We start from the raw sequence: 20,651 nt of genomic DNA, 5'->3' as shown, positions 1-20,651 counted from the left end.
AGATAAAAACCTTGTGCACAGTAAGGGAAACAATAAAGCTAAAAGGCAGCCGATGGTATGGGAGAAGATATTTGCAAATGGCATATCTGATACAGGGTTAGTATCCAAAATCTATAAGGAACTTACCAAACTCAACACTGAGAAAACAAATAATCCAGCTAAGAAATGGGAGGAAGATATGAATAGACAACTTTACAAAGAAGACTTCTGGATGGCTAACAGACACATGAAAAGATATTCAACATCATTCATCACCAGGGAAATGCAAATCAAAACCACAATGAGATACCACCTCTTGCCTGCCAGAATGGCTAAAATTAACAACGAACAAAATAACAGGTGTTAGCAAGAATGTGGAGAAAGGGGAACCCCCTTGCACTTTTGGTGGGAATGAAAACTGGTGCAGCTACTCTGGAAAACAGTATGGAGTTTCCTCAGAAAGTTAAAAATAGAACTACCCTATGATCCAGCAATTATACTACTTGTTATTTACCCAAAGGATACAAAAATACAGATTCAAAGAAGTATAGTTCCCCTGATGTTTATGGCAGCTTTATCAACAATAGGCAAACTATGGAAAGAACCCAAATGTCCATTGCCTGATGAATGGATAGAGAAGATGTAGTATATATGTAGGATGGAATATTGCTCGGCCATTAAAAAGAATAAAATCTTACCTTTTGCACAGATGTGGATGGAACTAGAGTGTATTTCGCTAAGCAAAATAAGTCAGTCAAATAAGTCAGGGCACCAAGTGTCGGGTGTGGGTGGCATGGTTCTCTTTGGCTAAGGCCACTAGGGTTCACAGCACTGACAACACTGTTGCCCTTGGTAAGCATTCAAGGGATCCACAGTGGCGTCAAGGGTAGTTGGGGTCCTCAGTGACACTTTCAGGTACAATGGCTAGGGACCAGGCATGTAGTGATGGTGGTCAGAGCTCGTGGTGGCATACTTGGCTGCAGAGTCTAGCTGCAAGTGCCTCTGTTGTGTCATGTGTCAGTTGGGCACATCATGCAGTGGTGGGTCATGAAAGGCAGGAAAGGACAGGCCCAGCTACATGCTCACTGGCATGCACTACTGTCGCTGTTGGGTATTGCCATGCATGCACAGTAGAGTAGACCATTGGCAGGATTCAAACCTGGGATGTGTGGGTACACAGCTGGTGGTGCTAGTGACAGAATACAGGGCCTAATCCAGGCCCACAAGCACTTACAGAATCCCTGGTTGTTGGTGTGCTCCCCTATGCCTCCACAATCTTACTCCAAGGCCTGCACACTTCAGCAGAGGCCAGTGACAATTGTCAGGCTTGCCAGGCTTGCAGGGTGCAAGTGCACAGGTAGTTGGGCTAGCCCCAAGTGCACACATGGTGGTGGGGTAAGTGTCAGGGGTCTGGACTGGCATCTTACACTTGTGCAACAACAGAGGCCTGGGCTAGCTGCTGGTGCAATTTCCAGGCTCTTTTTGCAGCCAGGGGGATTTAGAGGGAAGAGACCCCGACAACAGGTGTCAGCAAATGCCAATACCTGAAAGCTGCTGAAAACTGCAGGTTTTTACCTTAGTGAAATTTAGTGAAACTTACTTCCATGGAGGCTAAGTTGGCGATTGATTTCTTCACTGACAAAACGTGCTGGGCTCCACTGCAGTGGGTCCTGCTACATGGCTGCTATTAGTAGCTATTGTGTTTCTTGTTGTTCCTAGCCATCTCTGCATATCTCACTTTTGTTGGTCTCTGGGTGGGGTAAAACTGAAGTGGGACCTTTGTGCAGTATCCTGAAAGCCTGGAGAAGCTGGTCCCTCACTCTGCTTTTCCTCTTCTGGTAAGTAGAACTCCTTCTGGCTGGGGACTCTTGGCACTGAGCAGTGCCAGCTTGAGGCGTGAGATGATGCAGGCAAAATGAAACGTTCTTCTTTTCTTGTGCAATTATTCTCAAGTTTTTTTTGTTTCACTGTGTTGCTAAGATTTCTTAAGAGGACTCCTAAGCTCTTCCAGAGCCATTTTTGTTCATGGATAGCTTTCTGACTATTAATCTTTGTGAAGGAATGGAGGTCTCTTACCTCATTATTTTGGTGATGTCACTCCCACCTTTCCCAGATTTTTAAATGCACTCCAAAATTTGTGAATCATTCTGCAAGATAGTAAAGGAGGGAGAAGTCAAGAACCATGTTTTATTGATCTTGGGTCAGCACAATTCCTTATATTGACAGTCATTAAAAATTTATCTTATTTACTTATCATCACTGTTACTTTTAGAATTAACTTTGGATTTAAAAGCTATAACATTTTTATTATTTTTTTTATCAAGCTCTAGAAGGCCATACCACAGTCTGGGGAGTCATCAGTGCCATCGCTGTCCATCAAAGTCAGCTATTCTCATCACCACACCATCTCAGAAGAGCAGGAGAGGCCCCTACAGAGCATCTATTTGACTCATGTTGACCCATAAAGAGTACAGTACAAGACTCACCATGGGAATGTCTGCTGGAGATCCCACTAAAGTGGAGACATTGGCAAACACCATTGGAAGAAATAAGCAACAGGGGACTCCTGTTCTGAAGGTTGGTCAGTGAAAGGCAGCAGTGGCCACACCGAATCTGCATTGGGAATAGTGGGCCTCATTAAGCAGCACTATGTAGAGATCCTTCTATATTTGCACTATTTAGACAGTGTAAACTGCAAACACTAAGAGTTTGAATCTGTCCATTGCAGCAAGCCTGGCGGCTTGCAAAGAGTCCCCAAAATTTATCTGGGGAGCTAGGGTTAACAATTTTGGATTTGTGGGGAACCAATGTTCATGTTGTCATTGGTTGTCATTAGTTCATGGGTTGAAGCAGTAATCTCAGAATCTTAGGAGGCTAAATGAAACATTTCTATAGGCTGCATGTTCCAGGGAGTCCCTACAGCTCCCAATGGAAGACATAGCTTATTATCTGGGCCAAAGAATTTGGATACAACCTTAATTGGCCATACTTTTATAAAGGTTTGAAACAACTCCAATAGGTTATCTAAAATATTGGTTTGATCAAAAGAATCTTAAGACTTATTTAAAAAGTCTTCAGTTGTAGGACAAAAGTAAAAGGGGAAAGTGCAAAGATCTGAGGTAACAAAGAAATTAAAAAAAAATCAAATACATGGATATATAGTAGAAGATGAAATTGTAAACTAGATCATACAGGGTGCTTTGTAGACTATCTTTAAAAATGTGTGTTTTATGTATGATAGGACGTCACTGAAAGATTTTTTTTTTAGATTTTATTTATTTATTTGAAAGAGAGAGATAGTGAGAGCACAAGCAGAGAGGAGAGGGATTGTTTTATTTACTTTTTGGCTGTTATGCATAATGTTATGAACATTTTTTTTCAAAGATTTCATTTATTAATTTGAGAGAGAGAAAGAAAGAATGAGAGAGAGAGAGAGAGCCTGAAAGGAGAGGTCAGTGGGAGAAGCAGACTCCTCACCAAGTGAGCCTGATGCAGGATTCAGTCCTGGGGTTCCAGGATCATGACCTGAGCCAAATGCAGTCACCCAACAAACAGCTACCCAGGTGCGCTGCTATGGACATTATTGGGTAATCCTAACTGGTTTTGGGGGTCATGATCATGGTCCCCAGACAAGCAACATAGGTTGACTAGTAAAGTTGAAAAATATTTTTCAGATACTTTTGAGTTTCTACTATGACTTTTGATGACATTAAGTGCTGAGATTTGGAACATAATTATGTTTGGGTTAACTATCCTAAGACTTGGGGATTGTTTTATTTTTGTTAATGTGTAGGTGTGAAAAACAATTGCTGTGTAATTTTATATGCTGTAGATCCTTCATAGTGAGGCTGCTGAGCTGTGTGGCAAGCAAACAGACACAAAATCTGAGGTCCTGAACTGCAGCCAGTCTACAGAAAGTCAGTCCAGGCTGCAGCTGCTTAAGGAACGAAGACATGGGGTGCCTGGGTGGCTCAGTGGGTTAAAGCCTCTGCCTTCAGCTCAGGTCATGATCTCAGGGTCCTGGTATCGAGTCCCATATCAGACTCTCTGCTCAGCAGGGAGCCTGCTTCCCTCTCTCTCTCTCTCTGCCTGCCTCTCTGCCTACTTGTGATCTCTCTCTGTGTGTCAAAAAAATAAATAAATCCTTTAAAAAAAAAGAATGAAGACATGAAAAATTCATTTAACTGAAATTGAGCAGAATGAGCAGTTGAGGAAAATGATTATATAGACTTTAAACTGCAATTGGGGACTTTAATTTCTTGGATTCATAATGCACAGGGACAGCAGAATTTTTTCACACTTTAGCCCTTTGGGACTTCAGCTAAAAGATTTTGGATTTTAATTTTTTAAGATTTATATCTTTTAATTATATCACTGGGAAATTAACAATGGGATTTTTTTCTTGATTTTAGGAGTATCACATTATGTTGATATATGATTTTTGGAATATTTTAATTTAATTTGGAAGATTTAATTTCATTTTAGTGTTTTATCGTTGTTATTTAACCTCACTGCAGAAACTCTGAGAGGCTATGTTGGGCAATAATATAGCTGTACATATTTTCAAATAAGAAATAGAACAGAAGTGAACGTTCATCTTTAAATTCAGAATGGCCACTGAGATCATTCAATTAATATACCATTCTGTCCCATTTCAGAGCTTAAAGCAAAATCTAATTCTATTAGCAGTAAGAAAGGTCCTAGAAAGTCCTAGAGAAATCCACAAATGAGTATGAAAGGGCCATTATTTCCTTATAACAAATATTTTATTCACTATGGTAAATGCATGTTAATTCTATGCTAATAATGCCTCATGGACTGATTTTTAGAAGATATCTAAAAAAAAAAAAAAAATCAGAAACCCACATTTAGAATAAAATTTTTAAAAAATGCCCCACAAGATAACTCTTCTATGCAAAGGTAAAGGAAAATACAAGGAATGATGATTGTATTATCACTTACTCTTCCATCTGGGAGATGGAAAATTTCTTTTGCTGTAGATTTTTTAAGCAGTTAGATGACAGAGACATTCAAATGTGAAGAAAAAATAGTTCTTGATTTTCCTCTCTTACCTGAATCACTGCTACTTTCACTGCCAGGAGTGTAAAAATGGTGATTGCACTTCGGCCCCTTAGCTTTTTCTCCTTGGGCCAAAGTGGAAGATAAATTTGACCATTCTCCCAAGTGTGGACCTTGAGCCCTTTTTTGCCAGCATGGGAAAGAGGCTAGAAACCAGCTATGCTCTTTCTGCTCCTGACCTGTCAGCACTGCGGGTTTTCCAGAATTTTCCCACTTGCTGCTACTTTGCATACTTTTCTCCAGAAAGGGAGTCCCTTTTCCATTCCTGGCATTATATCTTAATTTGGTGCAAGATTGTGTTATAAGATTGGACCTTTTGTTTGTTTGTTTATTTCATCATGAAAGACCTGTTCTTTACTGTTTTTATTTTTTAAGTTTATGTCATTCACTTTCAAGGGTGATTTCAAAAGGGATTTCAAGAAGGGCACCTGGGTGGCTCAGCTGGTTAAGCATCTGAGTTTTGATTTCGCTCAGGTGGTCATCACATCGGTCGTGATCTTATGGGTTGTGGAACTGGTCCCCATGTCAGGCTCCACACTCAGTGGGAAGTCTGCTTGAGATTCTCTCTCTCCTTCCCTCTCCTTCTGCCCCCCCCCCCCCGCCATGCATGCTTGCTCTCTCTCTCTCTCTCTCTCTTTATTTATTATTAAATAAATCTTTAAAGAAAGAGAGGTATTTCAAAAATTTGTGCATATATGGCCATTTTATCCTGACTTTAGGATATTTAAAAATGTTTCATTATCTCCTTTAAAAAAAAAAGTCTGGAATATTTGTTTAGTTAATGTACGCACACCATGCAAGGTTCTGAAGCAGAATGTCCTATACATTAAAAGCCATCTCTGGAATTTTGAAGTTAGAGAAAAATTCTGCAAAATATCCCATCTAGCTGTCTAATTCTAGTAGTGTTAGGAAGCTCACCTACTTTTTTTTCTTTTTCAAAGATGATTAAATATTACAGAGTCAGAATTTCACATTCTACCTGGCATATGGTGAGTGTTCAACAAATGTTGGCTTTTATTATTACTACTCTTTAATTTGCTCAGCCACATGTGATCATCACACAACGATTTTACCCTATGCTTATGTAATACCTTTTTACTCTCCTTCTCTCTTCCCTCCCTGGCTCTTCCATTCTTCACTTTTTTTTTTTTTTTTCTTCTTGCTCTGGTAAGCTCCACAATCATCCTCTAAGTCTGCTACTATTTCTATTCTCATTGTTCCTATCAATAACTCCCATCAGGCAAATAGTGCAAATTTGTACATTTACTTAAAAAAAAAAGATTCCGTTTATTTATTTGAGAGAGAGAAAGAGAGCACATGAGTTGTGGGGATTGGGATGAGGGAGAGGGAGAAGCAGGCTCCTGTTTGAGCAGGGAGCCCGACATGGGGCTAGATCCTAGGACCCTGAGATCATGACCTGAGCTAAAGGCAGATGCTTAACTAACTGAGCCATGCAGTCTCTCCTGTATATTTACTTTCTAGTCCTACAAAGTACAAATGTGTTTCTTCCATTTTTTTTAAGATTTTATTTATTTATTTATTTGACTGAGAGAGACATCAAGAGCAGGAACACAAGCAGGCAGAGTGGAAGAGGGAGAAGCAGACTTCCCAAAGAGCAGGGAGTCTGAAGAGGGGCTCCATCCCAGGACCCTGAATTCATGACCTGAGCCATAGGCGGATGCTTAATGAATGAGCCACCTAGGTGCCCACAAACATGTTTCTTAATGAGGTATATTATTAAATTTAAACATAAATTATTTAAATTACTGTATCAACTTATACTAGGAGGTCCTATATGTTAGTATAAAGGCAGAACACCCAAATATTATTACTTATGGGGATATCCTTTTAGTCTTCATGGACAGGTGTGAAGTATAGGGATGCCTTTATAATGCAGAAGAAGGTCTGCTTCTAGTTGGCACCATTTTGTATTCAAAGTAAGGATGCTTGTTAGTTAGTTCATGGCATTTTCCTTTAGTCTGTAAGATGTGCAGCATTTGGGAGGACATTTTAGCTCATGCTCATCTTATGTCTTTGGTCACTCCAGACATTTCTGGGAAGAAGGATTTTAACACTTTCCATAGCGTTACATTTTCTGGAAGTCAACCTATCCTTTCATGGACTCTTAAAAAAATCCAGTCGTATGTTGTTTCCAGTGCTTGGAATAATCTCTCAAAGACATTTGCTGATTATCGTGTTAATGCCTAAAAAATTTCTTAGAGATCTTTTCCATGAATGCATTACCTTAGCATTCAGAATTAAGATCTGTCTCTGATTCAAAAATCAAAGTAGAATCATGGAAACAATTTTTTCAGGAAATTAGATTTTTCTGGCTGAGATAGCAATAAATCTGATTGACAAGGAAACTCTCCACATGAACAATTTTCTAAAGGAGGAATAAGAGGTTTTATCTGGGAATTTCAGAACACTGAGAGAAATGATTGTTTAAGGTGGGCCTGATTTTGGCAATGATTTTTTAATATATTGAAAAAGTGAGATAAAATTTTTATTTTTACTTGTTTGTAACCACAAGATGGCACCAGTTTCCTATTTTTAAACGTTTGGCATTGCTATTTTTCTTTTCTTTTTTTTTTTTTTTTTTTTTTTTTTTTTTAAAGATTACAAGCTGTTTAGGGACATTTGGTTATAACTTTCCCTCAAATACGGGCTCATAGACTATAAGGCTAGAGTTACGGTATTAAATAAGAATTTGTAGGTAGAATAAGGTTTATAATATGCATCGCATATGCATGGGATTGATTGGTTTAAATGGTTGAAATCTCAGCCCAAGGGAAAGGAGTTTCTCTGGGGGTTTTGTAAGTGAAAGGGCATTGGGCAACTTAAACTGGGTTACACCACGAGAAGTCAGATGTAAAGTGGTCTTGGCCAGGAGTTCCCTGTCTAGTCGAAGGGTATGAGCTGGCAGAGAATATAGGCAGGAGGAGAAGGAGGCTAAGAATGTCAGCTGTGCTGAGAGTTGAACTCTCCTGGAAATGATATTTTGAAGTGAGGGGAGTACTGAGGTTGTGTTTGAGGAAGGAGAAGGAAGCGATAGTGTGCCTAAGCGTGCCTAAAGCAGAAGCAAAAAGTAGAAGGCAATTCCACTCACTTTTCAGCTCTGACCTAACTCTGTTAACATATTCTGGTTTAGCAAATTGTCCTGGACCTACAAAAGACAAATGAAGGGAACCAATGGGGAACCAGCTACCTTCCTGTCATAAAGGCTGTTGTAAGGCTGTTGTCTAGCTATAGTTCTAAGACCTTCCTGTCCTCACCGTCCCTTCATTCCCTGTTCTCCTTCTCTTCATCAGTCCAATTCCTTTTGGTTATAAGTCGTAGAAACCCAGTGCAAAGTAGCTTAAACACAAGGGAATTTATCCACACATGAGACTTAAAAGTTCAGGGTTTGAATAACTTCAAACAGCTGCATGTAGATGTTCCACTGTTGGTTCTGTTGTTGTTGATTTTCCCCTGTTGTCTTCATTCTTGCTCACATCTGTCCAGGTTGCAGGATAGACTGCCCCAGCTGCACTAGACGTTCACGATTTTCATAGCCATCAATCTCAGAAGCCATTAGTTTCTCTCCCAGTATTCCTACAAAGACCCTCATTGATGGGTCTGGGTTGTGTGTCCACTTGGCACAAGAATTATATGGACCACACAAGGTGCAATACTCAAAGAAAAAAAGTTTATGGACAGATTTTAAATGTAACCCATGCCCATTATATCGTCCTAAGAAAGTATCTGGATAGTAACATGGCCCCAGGCCAATGTTCCCAATGTAGTAAGAACTAATCTACTAAATGCAGGGAAAATGCACAGCTTATAATTATGGATAAGGACTAGATCTAAGTTTGGAGATCTTCAACCTAGGAGGAAAGTCTCTTAGAGAGAATTAAAGGTTTGATCTGTTGTTACCCTCTAGTATTTCCTGTTCTTTTTAGTCATTTACTTCTCTGGTAAGCGTAACGGTGGGCAGGTTGACTTGAGAAGAATTTCTGGTCTCAGAGTCTCCTGAACTAAAATCAGTCTTTTCCCCTCTCCCTCCTTCTATCCCTCCCTCTGTACCTTCCCACCCCATCACCAAATGTGACTGGATTTCCTTTGACCCATTGTATGTAGGACTCGTTCGGAATCCTGGAATGAGACATCCAACAAAAATCTTGGGACTAAAATTTTTGTGTTCAAAGCAGGGAATTGGAGATGTTTCCTTATACTGATGTGTGGTCATGTAATTGTGCCAACAATGAAAGCTCTAGGTGTAGTTACTTTCATTAATTTCCATCTCACAAAGTTGTGTAATAAGTGTTCTGTAGTGAGTGTCTGGGAAGATGGCTCTTGCCAAATCTGGAGAATATAAGAAAAGAAGTGTTCTTCTGGTTAAACATTCTTAGTGCCCGGTATTAGAAGCTTTTGTGATCATTATATTATTGGGCAGTGTTACTTATATAGTAAGTCAGTACTGATGCCTTGTTTGTGTATTTAGGGGTTCCTGTTGTTGGACAGGGGATCAGATGTTGAAAGTTTGGACAAACTCATGAAAACCAAAAATATACCTGAAACTCACCAAGATGCATTTAAAACTGGTTTTGCAGAGGGTTTTCTGAAAGCTCAAGCCCTAATGAAAAAACCAATGGTAAGTTGCTTAGACACCATCCATATTGGGGAAGAATACCTAAAAGGAAGTCAGAGTCCTACCTTTAAATGGTTACACATACTTTTTCCAACACATATGTACCTTTTCATTGGTTATATTCCATTATATTTGTAACTTAAGCTGTGTCAAAATGGAAATACCTGTTGACACTCTCCCTTTTCTCAAATAAGAACCAGACTCAAGGACAGAAGCATGAGTTCCTTCATGAGGTTTTTGATAACAGGGTGCTGAAAGGAAATCATGGCAACTATATAAAAGAATGTCAGGTTCCAAAATTGCATATGATGGAATATGATTACCATCAATAACCTAATTCTTGCTTTTCGTCAAGGTGTCATTTGTCATTGTTGTTATTTGATTTAATTTTTTTTTTCTTTTCCTCCTCCAGATTCTCTGAGATGAACTCATCTGATTCTCTTCGTTCTGCTGCTGTTTGGCATTTATGGACTCTTAAAAAATCCATTTTTATCTGGTAAAGGCTCTTTTTATTTATCTGACTTTATTTTTAATCTTTTAAATACTCGACTTTTTTTTTTCATAGTTTGCCTGAGACAGGAGAGAAGAAGTATTTCCTGTTTTGTTTTTGTTTTTTAAAGATTTTATTTATTTATTTGACAAAGAGAGAGAAAGATCACAAGTAGTCAGAGAGGCAGGCAGAGAGCGGGGAAAGCAGTCTCCCTGCTAAGCGGAGAGCCTGATGGCCTTGATCTCAGGGCCCTGAGACCATGACGTGAGCCTGATGTGGGGCTTGATCCCAGGACCCTGAGAGCATGGCTTGAGCTGAAGGCAAAGTCTTCAGGTGCCCCAGCACCTGGGTGCCCCAGCATTTACTGTTCTGGTGCCACCCGGGTGCCCCAGCATTTACTGTTCTGGTGTCTAGGCCTTTCTTTCCTAAGTCAACACTTCACAGATTGGTTCAAATTGAGGTGATTTTTTGCATTGAAGTAGAAAAGTTTTAATCTGTTATGGTTACATGCCAAGTGCATTATTAGGGCTCATTATATTTACATTGCTTTGTGGGTTACAAGAAAAGTTCCTTTAGACACTGTATGAATTTCAAGTTTTATTTTGAGAAAATAATTAATATTTTGTTAATGTTCCAAGGATTATGTTAGAGCAAAAATGTTAGCTTAGTGGTTGGTTTTCCAGACTTCTAGAAAGTTAAACCTGTCCAATTATAAAACTTAAAAACATGTAGAATAATTGTATAATAAGAATACAAAGACATACTAATAAATTTATGAAAAATTTATATATAATACATAAGTATATAAAAATTTGGGGCTCCTCGGTGGCTCTGTTGGTTAAGCATCTGCCTTCAGTTCAGGTCATGATCTCAGGGTCTTGGATCGAGATGTCTGCACCTTCCCCCACTTGTGTGCTTTCTCTCTCCCCATCTCAAATAAAATCTTAAAAAAATATATGTATCTATATATATACACACACACACACATATATAAATTTAGTATATAATAAGAATTGCCTCAAGTGATTCTCCTAGTTCTCAGTTTACCAGTCTAAAATGAAATTGTAATGCCCATCCTAAGTAGTTCCTGTTGCTTTCTCAGCTATTCAGTTTTTACCTCGTGTTTTCTATGTTCTTTATGATTGGTTACCTTGAGAGAAAAAACTGATAACAATTAAAGAATAACAGTTGGTCTGGATCAGGACTTCATCCCAGAACTTGCATGTTACCCCAGATATTTTAAGTTTTTGTGGCATCAAAACTTAGATGAGATTTTAACATCCAGGAATGTTCTCTTTTTTTTCTTAAGATTTTATTTATTTGACAGAGACTGAGTGCAAACATGGGGAGCACCAGGAACAGGGAGAAGCAGGATCCCTATTGAGCAGGGAGCCAGATGTGGGGCTCAGTTTCAGGATCCTGAGGTCATGCTTAACCGACTGAGCCATCCAGGCACCCCCAGAATATTCTTTTTATAGCTAGTCACCTTTTGTCTCCTCATTTTCAAAACACAACCAGTGTAGGAACACCATATGATCGATATTGGAGGGGTGGGGTTAGTTCTGGCTATTATTTTATGTTTCTTAATTTCTTATATTAAATCAAAATATATATCAAAATATGAAGTGCACTGCCTTATAATTTCTTATAAGGTTCACGTTGTTTGGCTATAAATTTAATTTGCATAACTTATAAAGTCTCACTGTGTAGATCCTTAAATAAACAATGTAGTGGGCTAAAACTGTTAGTGTCCAGTGTACATTTGCTCGGCCAACTTCTGTATTCTTGGTATGTTAAGTGTTTTCAGCAAAACCCTAGTTTTGCTTACTGATCTTTTTTTTTGTTTTGTTTTGCATCTAAATTTCTGTCTTCAAGACAATATTTTTGTCTTTTTCTCAGGAAATTAGAAATTGCTCTATTTACTCACTTACATCTGTTCAGTAGGGAAGTTTAACCAAAGGGGAGAGGTTTTAAGATAGTTTTGTAATAGTTCCCTGTAGTTGATCTGAAGTGTTTTTCTGTCTTTCCAAGTTTTCACTGTCATTCTTAATGATGTCATTACTGATATATATCATCTGAGGGCAAGTAATAACAGTTGCTAGAGGAGGAGGCTGCATGAAAAGTGAAATAATCTTTTAAGGTATACACTTAAAAAAATGCTAGTGCTAGCTTTTATATTGGGTTTAAGGCAGTGTATCTCGTGGTGTACATCTCTGACCAGTTGTATCAGGATAATTTAGGGTGACGGTTAAAAATGCAAACTGTCCTGGACCTTTTTCTAGAACTACAAACCAGAATTCTAGGCCATGGCCTGGGAACTTGCATTTATACATTTCTCAAATGATTTTTATGCAAAGTTGAGTTTGAGAATGATTGGTTTAAATTTCTCTTGTTAGATATGATGAGGGAAGAGGGAAATAATTTTTCATTTTAAAATATTTATTTATGGGACGCCTGGGTGGCTCAGTTGGTTAAGCAGCTGCCTTCGGCTCAGGTCATGATCCCAGCGTCCTGGGATCAAGTCCCATATCGGGCTCCTTGCTCCGCAGGGAGCCTGCTTCTCCGTCTGACTCTGCCTTCCACTCTGTCTGCCTGTGCTCGCTTTCGCTCACTCTCTCTGACCAATAAATAAAATCTTAAAAAAAAATTTATTTGACAGAGAGAGAGAGAAAGATCACAAGTAGACAGAGAGGCAGGCAGATGGGGAGGGGAGGCAGGCTCCCTTTCTGGGCAGAGAGCCTGATGCGGGTCTCAATCCCAGGACCCTGAGATCATGACCTGAGATGAAGGCAGAGGCTTAACCCACTGAGCCACACAGGTGCCTCAATTTTTTGATTGGAAGGTGTAAAGATGTTATTTAAGGGGTCCCTGGGTGGCTCAGTTGTTAAGTGTCTGCCTTCAGCTCAGGTCATGATCCCAGAGTCCTGGGATGGAGCCCGCATCAGACGCCCTGCTTGGCGGATGCCTGTTCCTCCTCTCCCACTCCCCCTACTTGTGTTCTCTCTCTTGCTGTGTCTCTCTCTGTCAAATAAATAAAATCTTAAAAAAAAAAAAAAAAGATGTAACTTTAATGTGAGTCATTTGTGCCTTGAACATGGTCTAGAAATCTGGAAGATGTAGTTTCTTTACTTCACTATGAATTAATGTATGTTAACTTAGATATAATTTTCTGTACTTTCTTACATCTGAATAATAGGGTGGTTGAAATTTTAGGAAACTAACAAATATATAAACAATTATTTTTGTTCTCTTTAGTCTGCTTCCGGACAACAGGGCTTGACTCTGCAGTAGATCCCGTCCAGATGAAAAATGTCACCTTTGAACATATTAAAGGAGTAAGTTAAAAAGTTTACCCTGCACTCTTCAAATATTATCTAATTATATAAGACCAATATTTGATTTTAAAGGTATAAAATAGAAAATATATTTATTGGTCTCTACCTCCAGTTTGAGGCACTAAAACTCTTGTAATTCCCTAAATGACAAGAGTACTAAGTGCATCTTTGCTTCTGCAGTTTGGTCTTTGATGCTGATGTCAGACACAGGGCTTCCTGGGTGATGGCAGTGTCATTTGTATGAGGCCACTCTGGTGGGCTCCTGGGTAGGACTGGACCCTAGAAAAAACGAAGCCGTGATTAGAACCTTGGAAGTTTTAGCTTCGCTGCATATTCTCCAGCCCTCTTTTAGGTATTGGGACAGAAGAAATAAGTCTCCGCTGTCATTTCTAACAGAAACTAAACCATGATATTGCATATGAGGAAATAATAATAGAGGGTGCTCAAATGTGATGAAGCATTATAGGAAAAATATGGAGCAGCATGAAGAAGACTGGGAGTTTTGAGGGAAAGATCACAATTTTATGTTTATTTATTTATTTTTAAATATTTTATTTATTTATTTGACAGACAAGATCACAAGTAGGCAGAGAGGCAGGAAGAGAGAGAGGAGGAAGCAGGCTCCCTGCTGAGGAAAGAGTCTGATGCAGGGCTCAAACCCAGGACCCTGAGATCATGACCTGAGCCAAAGGCAGATGCTTAATGCACTGAGCCACCGAGGTGCCCTAAAGATCACAATTTTAAATGGGAATATTCAGTGTCTGATTGACTGAGAAGGTGACATTGAGTGACGATTTGAAGATGATGGAGTAAACCATGCATGTTTTTTTTTTTTTTTTTTAAGTTTTATTTTTAAGTGACCTCTACACCCAACACGGGGCTCAACTTGAAACCCTCTATGCCCAACACGGGGCTCAGACATGCAACCCTGAGATCAAGAATCACTTGCTCTATTGACTGAGACAGCCAGGTATGCCTAAACCATGTATGTATTTGAGCAAAGGACACTTCTAGCCAGAGGAAGAGAGAGAGCAAAGATCTTGAGAATTAATGTGCCTGACTTGTTTGATCAGTCAAAAGGCTACTTTAATATGGAGTAGAATGAGAGCACCTACTCTTTCCACACTCTATTCCCTAATAGTCGAGGTTGTGAAAAATATTTATGCATAGATAGGGAACAAAGTATCAGGAGTCACTATGATAATTTTATACCAAGTAGTCCTTCCCTTCCCTTGGCAATTTTTTAAAAAGATACTATTTATTTATTTGACAGAGTGAGAGATCACAGTAGGCAGAGAGGCAGGCAGAGAGAAAGGGGAAGCAGGCTCCGTGCTGAGCAGAGAGCCGGATGCGGGGCTCAATCCCAGGACCCTGGGATCATGACCTGTGCCAAAGGCAGAGGCTTTAACCCGCTGAGCCACCCAGGCTCCCCTCACTTGCCAATTTAAACAGCTGTGAACCCTGTAGAAATGCAATAAGAGAATAATTGAGGAAGAGATTGGTGCGGTGAGTATTTGAAAACTGTTGAGTGCAGAGGCCCCTGCCCATGTTAAGATGCGCAGTCAGCCTACTCTCCATTGAACCTGTGCTGAGATTATGGTCAGTGAGGCGTTCTTCCTTTCTCCCTGCAGTGTATACACTTCAGTACTCAATAGACTACACATCTTTTGGAATGTGTCCAATTCTGATTATGAAGCTAAAGAAGACATATAGATAATCTTAGAAAGGGTTCATCCCAAAGTTTGTAGATTATCACAAAATTTTCTGTGCTAATCTAAGCAAATATTATAATTAATGTTACAATTTTATATTGCCACCATCACTATCGAATCTAAATTTACATAGACCAATGTAATTTACAGCATTTGCCAGAAGAGGTGGGTCAGTAGGTGGTACCTGTGATCAGTTTTACTGACTCTTAAAGAGCTAGTATAGAAATTTCATTTCCTTACCTAGAATTTCTGGTACTGTAGAAATAATTTTACATATAGTTGCCATAAAAATACTAATAAGGGCTTTTATAACTTCATTCATTGTCTTGATCCCTAAACTCCATTCTATAAAGATTTTATATACCTCAGTTGGGAATTTTCTTGACAGAAAGTTTGGGCAGAGAAAATGTAGCTTTAGTAGTAGATGACATCTAATCTGTTTCCATTTTCCTACAGTTCAAAGTTATTGATTACCTTATCCAAATGTCTTTTGGCCTTCTTTCAGTATATGGATATCTTTGAATATTTAAAAAATGTATTTTAATGGATAAAGGGCTAGATTTCTTTTTATATACATTTTTTTTTTTTTTTTTTGGAGGGATGCTATTTTTTTTTAAAAATTTTTTTAAAATTTAATTTATTTATTTTCAGCATAACAGTATTCATTATTTTTTCACCACACCCAGTGCTCCATGCAATCCATGCCCTTTAAGATTTTATTTATTCAAGAGAGAGCCTGTGCCAGAGAGCACAAGCAGAGGGAGTGGCAGAGGGAGAGGGAGGAGCAGGCTCCCTGCTGAGAGCCTGATGTAGGGCTTGATCCCAGGATCCTGAGATCATGACCTGAGCAGAAGGTAGCTGCTTTACTGACTGAGCCCCCCAGATCTCTTTATAAACATAAATGTTGAAGCTTAGCATTCACACAAAACTGTACAAATCACAAATCTGTACCTCAGTAAGTTTTCACACAGTGAACTCAGTATATTTTTGGCACCAAGTCAAGAAGTGAAATGTTACCAGAAACTTCCTAGTGTCCCTTACTTCCCACCACAAGCGTATCGTTGTTCTGACTCATAACATACATTAATTGGCCTTCATTTGAACTTTACATAAACATAATACATGTAATGTATATGGCTTCTTTCATTCAAAGTGATGTTTATGAGATCCATCCATGTTTTTACATGAAGTTTTACTTCATTCATCCCCATTGCATAGCATTCTGTGAATCACAATATTGTGTATTCTCCATTAGGTAGACATTGGGTTGTTTTTAGTTTTGGCCTAAAGAGTGGACTTGTGAATATTTCTTATGTTTCTTGGTGAACATATGTATGCATTTCTCCTTAGGGATGGACCGAGCTTTACTTACAACTGTTAACTTTACAAACATTTTATAAGGTTTTAATAATTTAATCAGTAACTTTCAAAGACCATTCTAAGCCTAATAAAAAACACTTGTTTACTCTGTAATGATTGTATTCTTCCTAGAGAAAGTCCTAGAAAATGATCTAGGAATCTAAGAGAGTCATGAGTTTAATTCTAGATTTTCATAATGCCCTTCAGCCCAGAGATATTTTATGTTTTGGTATACTTCTTATCAGGTAGTTTCTTTTTAACCCTGACCAGTGTACTTGAGTTCTTTTTTTCCCCATGGAGAACTCTTTAAAGTTGTCTAATACAGGGTTGCAAATTGGCTGCAAGTGTATTATTAAACCAGAGTAATTTAAAATAAATACATGAAAGTACACACATAAATGTGCTTTTAATTTAAGTTGATAGCTAACATTTTTAATGATGTCTGTTGAATTCTTGACAAACCCACAAAAATTTACTGTGCTTGGAGGTAAACTTCCATGGGTAAGGTACCTTCCCTTTACCATGACTTGACATTAAAAAAATACAATAATCCATTGCTGATTGAATTTTTACTGATTTAAATGCTTAAGGTTTAGTTCTTAATGGCTATTTTACAAATAAGTCTTCATTCTGAACATACCATTTAGAACCTTTTTTTGAGAGGAAGGGGATTTGGAATTTTATTACAATTTCAGATTTTAAATTGTGAGCATAGTGCAGAGAACTCTCTGTACTCTTAACTAAACTCAGTAGTTTTTAGCACTTTGTCATTTGCTCACTTGCTTTACATAAATGTATTTTTAAACTGTTTAAGTGTAAATTGTAGCTATCCTCCTGCTCCTTTAACCCAAATACATTGTTATGTATATCCTAAAGTATAAGAATATTCAATTACATAACTCCAGTATAGTTATTAAAGTCAGGATATTTCCCACGGTTCCAGAACTAATTATGAAATTTAGTTATATTCAAATTTCTGCATTTCTCTTATTAATACCTTTTGTAGTGAGGTCTTTCCATCCCCCACCCCAAATCCAGGTTTAAGACTCAATCCAGGTTTACACATTTAGTTTTTCTTTAATCTTTTTTAAAAAAACTATTTTAGAGAGAGAGAGCAGGCAGTGGGGAGGGGCAGAGGGAGAGAGAGAATGAGAATCTTCAATCAGACGGATCATGACCTGAATCAGAATCGAGAGTTGCTGCCTAACTGCCTGAGCCACCCAGGCACCCCTTGATTTTTCTTCAATCTGAAAAAGTTGTTTAGCCTATTTATTTATTTACTTATTTATTTATTTGAGAGAGAGTGAGTGAGCACACGTGCAAGTGCAAGAGCTGGTGAGGGGGAGGGCAGAGGGAGAGTATCTGAAACAACTGTGCACTGAGTGTAGAGCCCCACACTGGGATTAGTCTCACGACCCTATCATGAGGTGAGCCGAAGTCTCATGTTTAACTGATTCAGTCACCCAGTCTCCCCTCCCCTCTCTATTATTATGGGAGTGGGTATGGATCTTTCATGACCTTAAAATTTGTGCAATATACATACTAATTTGTGGAATAATCCTGTTTGTTTTTGATGTTTTCTCTTTTAATTACTGTTGTGATTTATAATTAGAGATACATATTTAGGGGTGCCTGGGTGTCTCAGTGGGTTAAAGCCTCTGCCTTCAGCTCAGTTCATGATCCCAGGGTCCTGGGATCAAGTCCCGCATCGGGTTCTCTGCTCAGCAGGGAGCCTGCTTCCCTTCCTCTCTCTCTGCCTGCCTCTCTGACTACATGTGATCTCTGTCTGTCAAATAAATAAATAAAATCTTAAAAAAAATGAAATACATATGTAGTCTTAGTCCCATTTCTTGTAGTTTTATAGTGATGATAGGAATAGATTTGTCTTCTGTTAATGAGTCAACTCTTACAGCACACCTAAGGTTAGCAGCTGGTTGCCAGGACAATCAACGATGTGATAAGAGGGCTGGAACTTTCCACAAGTTAGTATGTATTCTGCAGTCTTTTGGGGTGAAGTCCTTAACTTACGGTATTTGATGCTATCTCCAGGTGGGTAGCATCAGAATTGATTGGAAAGTTAGGGTGCCCAATTGGTGTTGGAGAATTGTTTCTTGGTGTGAGGGAAAACCGTATGCTAGAATTGGGTCCAAGATGGTAATGACATTGTGGTGTCCCTGGACCAAATGATCATGCTATGCTGTAATCACTTACATTAAGCTTTTATGGTTTCCAGTGTTTTGTGGTTAAAATTAGCAGTGTGAGGGCTGGGCAAAATGTATAAAGAAGAATGAGAGAAACATGCTTTCAGTTGTCAAATGAGTGAGTCAGAGGAGTAAAAGGCATAGGAAATACCGTCAGTGATACTGTAAATAGTGTTGTATGGTGACAGAGGGTAGCTACACTTGTGAGCACAGCATAATGTTTAAACTTGTCAAATCACTATGCTGTGCACCTGAAACTAATGTAACTGTGTGTCAACGATACTCAGACATTTTTAATCAAAATAATAAAATCAGCACTGTGATGATCATCTTATTATCTCAAGGCTTTGCCTACATCCTTAATTATCTCTTCAGAACAAAGCCTAGATTTGCTCATTTATTTATTCATTATTCTCGATTCTAGTTCTAGAAACGGAATTGGTAAGTTAAAGGTGGCACTCATATTTAAGGTTTGTTTCTGTACCGCCCACTATCTCTACTGACCGTGTTCAGCAGTGTATAAAAGTGTTGGTATGAACCTCTGCAAATTTAGGATTCATTTATTAGAATCAGTACTATAACATCAGAAAGTTTAAAGTCATAGAATAGTTAAACACTTTTCTTTCTAATCACAGGAGATCTTTTACAAAATTATCGGAAAATTCTCAGTTACAAAAATACATTCTACCACTTAAACCAGTTAAGAATGACAATAACATGGCAATACAAGGGGTAGTCTTAGGGGAATTTTTCAACAACTTTCCTTTAAAGATAGTTTTTACGTTAAAAAATAGCATTACTTAATAAAGGGTTTTTTTACCTTTTTAAATGAAAAATGAAATGTTGTGGAAACCAGAGAAATCTGTTATTCCAACTTATGAAAAAGTACTGCTGTTATGAAAATTTTCAAACATAGGAAAAGTTACAAAGCTACAGAAGTGAACCACATTACTTCTACATACTTTGTTATGTGTCACCTAAGACTAAGGACATTATCCTGAAGAGAATAATTTATCCTACCAAATAAAATTGAATACTATTTTCTTAATATCTTGTACTCTGGAATTTTTTCAAAATTTCCTCAGATGTCCACATCAAATTTTCATCAGAGTTTCTGAAATATGTGTTTTATGGAAGAACATCAAGTCAAGGGTTCATGTGTCACATTTGGTTGCTTAATCTTTTAATCTGTGTTTATGTGAATTTTATCTTACTTGTTTAATGACAGATAAGTTTATTATGTTCCATTCTCTCAAGACTTAAATGGTAGAGGGAAATTAGTTTTAAAGAAGTCCCTGAAGAGAATCATTACTAGAGACATATGTTTTGCTTTGTTTCAAAATAATAGTCATGTGCTTTCAACCTCAAAACTATGTATGCATTAATTAATAACTGTTTGTTTCATAGGTTCACATCAGGTTTTATTTTTATTTTTTAAGTTGAATCAGTGTATTTGTTTTCTCTTTCAGGAATACTTTTAGTTGGACCACCAGAGACAGGAAAGATGCTTCTTACTCGAGCTGTGGCTGGAGAAGCTGATGTTCCTTTTTATTATTCTTCTGGATCAGAATTTGATGAAATGTTTGTGAGTGTGGGAGCCAGCCATATTAGAAATCTATTTAGTATGTTTTTATTTCCTATTTTTTTTAATTTTTTTATTTTTTATAAACATATATTTTTATCCCCAAGGTTACAGGTCTGTGAATCGCCAGGTTTACACACTTCACAGCACTCACCAAAGCACATACCCTCCCCAATGTCCATAACCCCACCCCCCTTCTCCCCACCCGCCTCCCCCCAGCAACCCTCAGTTTGTTTTGTGAGATTAAGAGTCACTTATGGTTTGTCTCCCTCCCAATCCCA

General features: G+C 38.3%; 1 pseudogene; it reads left to right on the top strand.

Moving 5' to 3' along the window:
• Positions 1-891: 891 nt before the first annotated feature.
• LOC123393334 overlaps positions 892-20,651 on the top strand; it is a 28,051-nt pseudogene continuing 8,291 nt past the window's right edge.

This window comes from Mustela putorius, unplaced genomic scaffold (genome assembly GCF_011764305.1).
Source record: "Mustela putorius furo isolate JIRA1106 unplaced genomic scaffold, ASM1176430v1.1 tig00000827_pilon_pilon_pilon, whole genome shotgun sequence".
In the NCBI taxonomy this organism is placed as follows: domain Eukaryota; kingdom Metazoa; phylum Chordata; class Mammalia; order Carnivora; family Mustelidae; genus Mustela; species Mustela putorius.
Note: the sequence above shows the minus strand (reverse complement) of the source record. Positions and strands in the feature narration are given on the sequence as shown.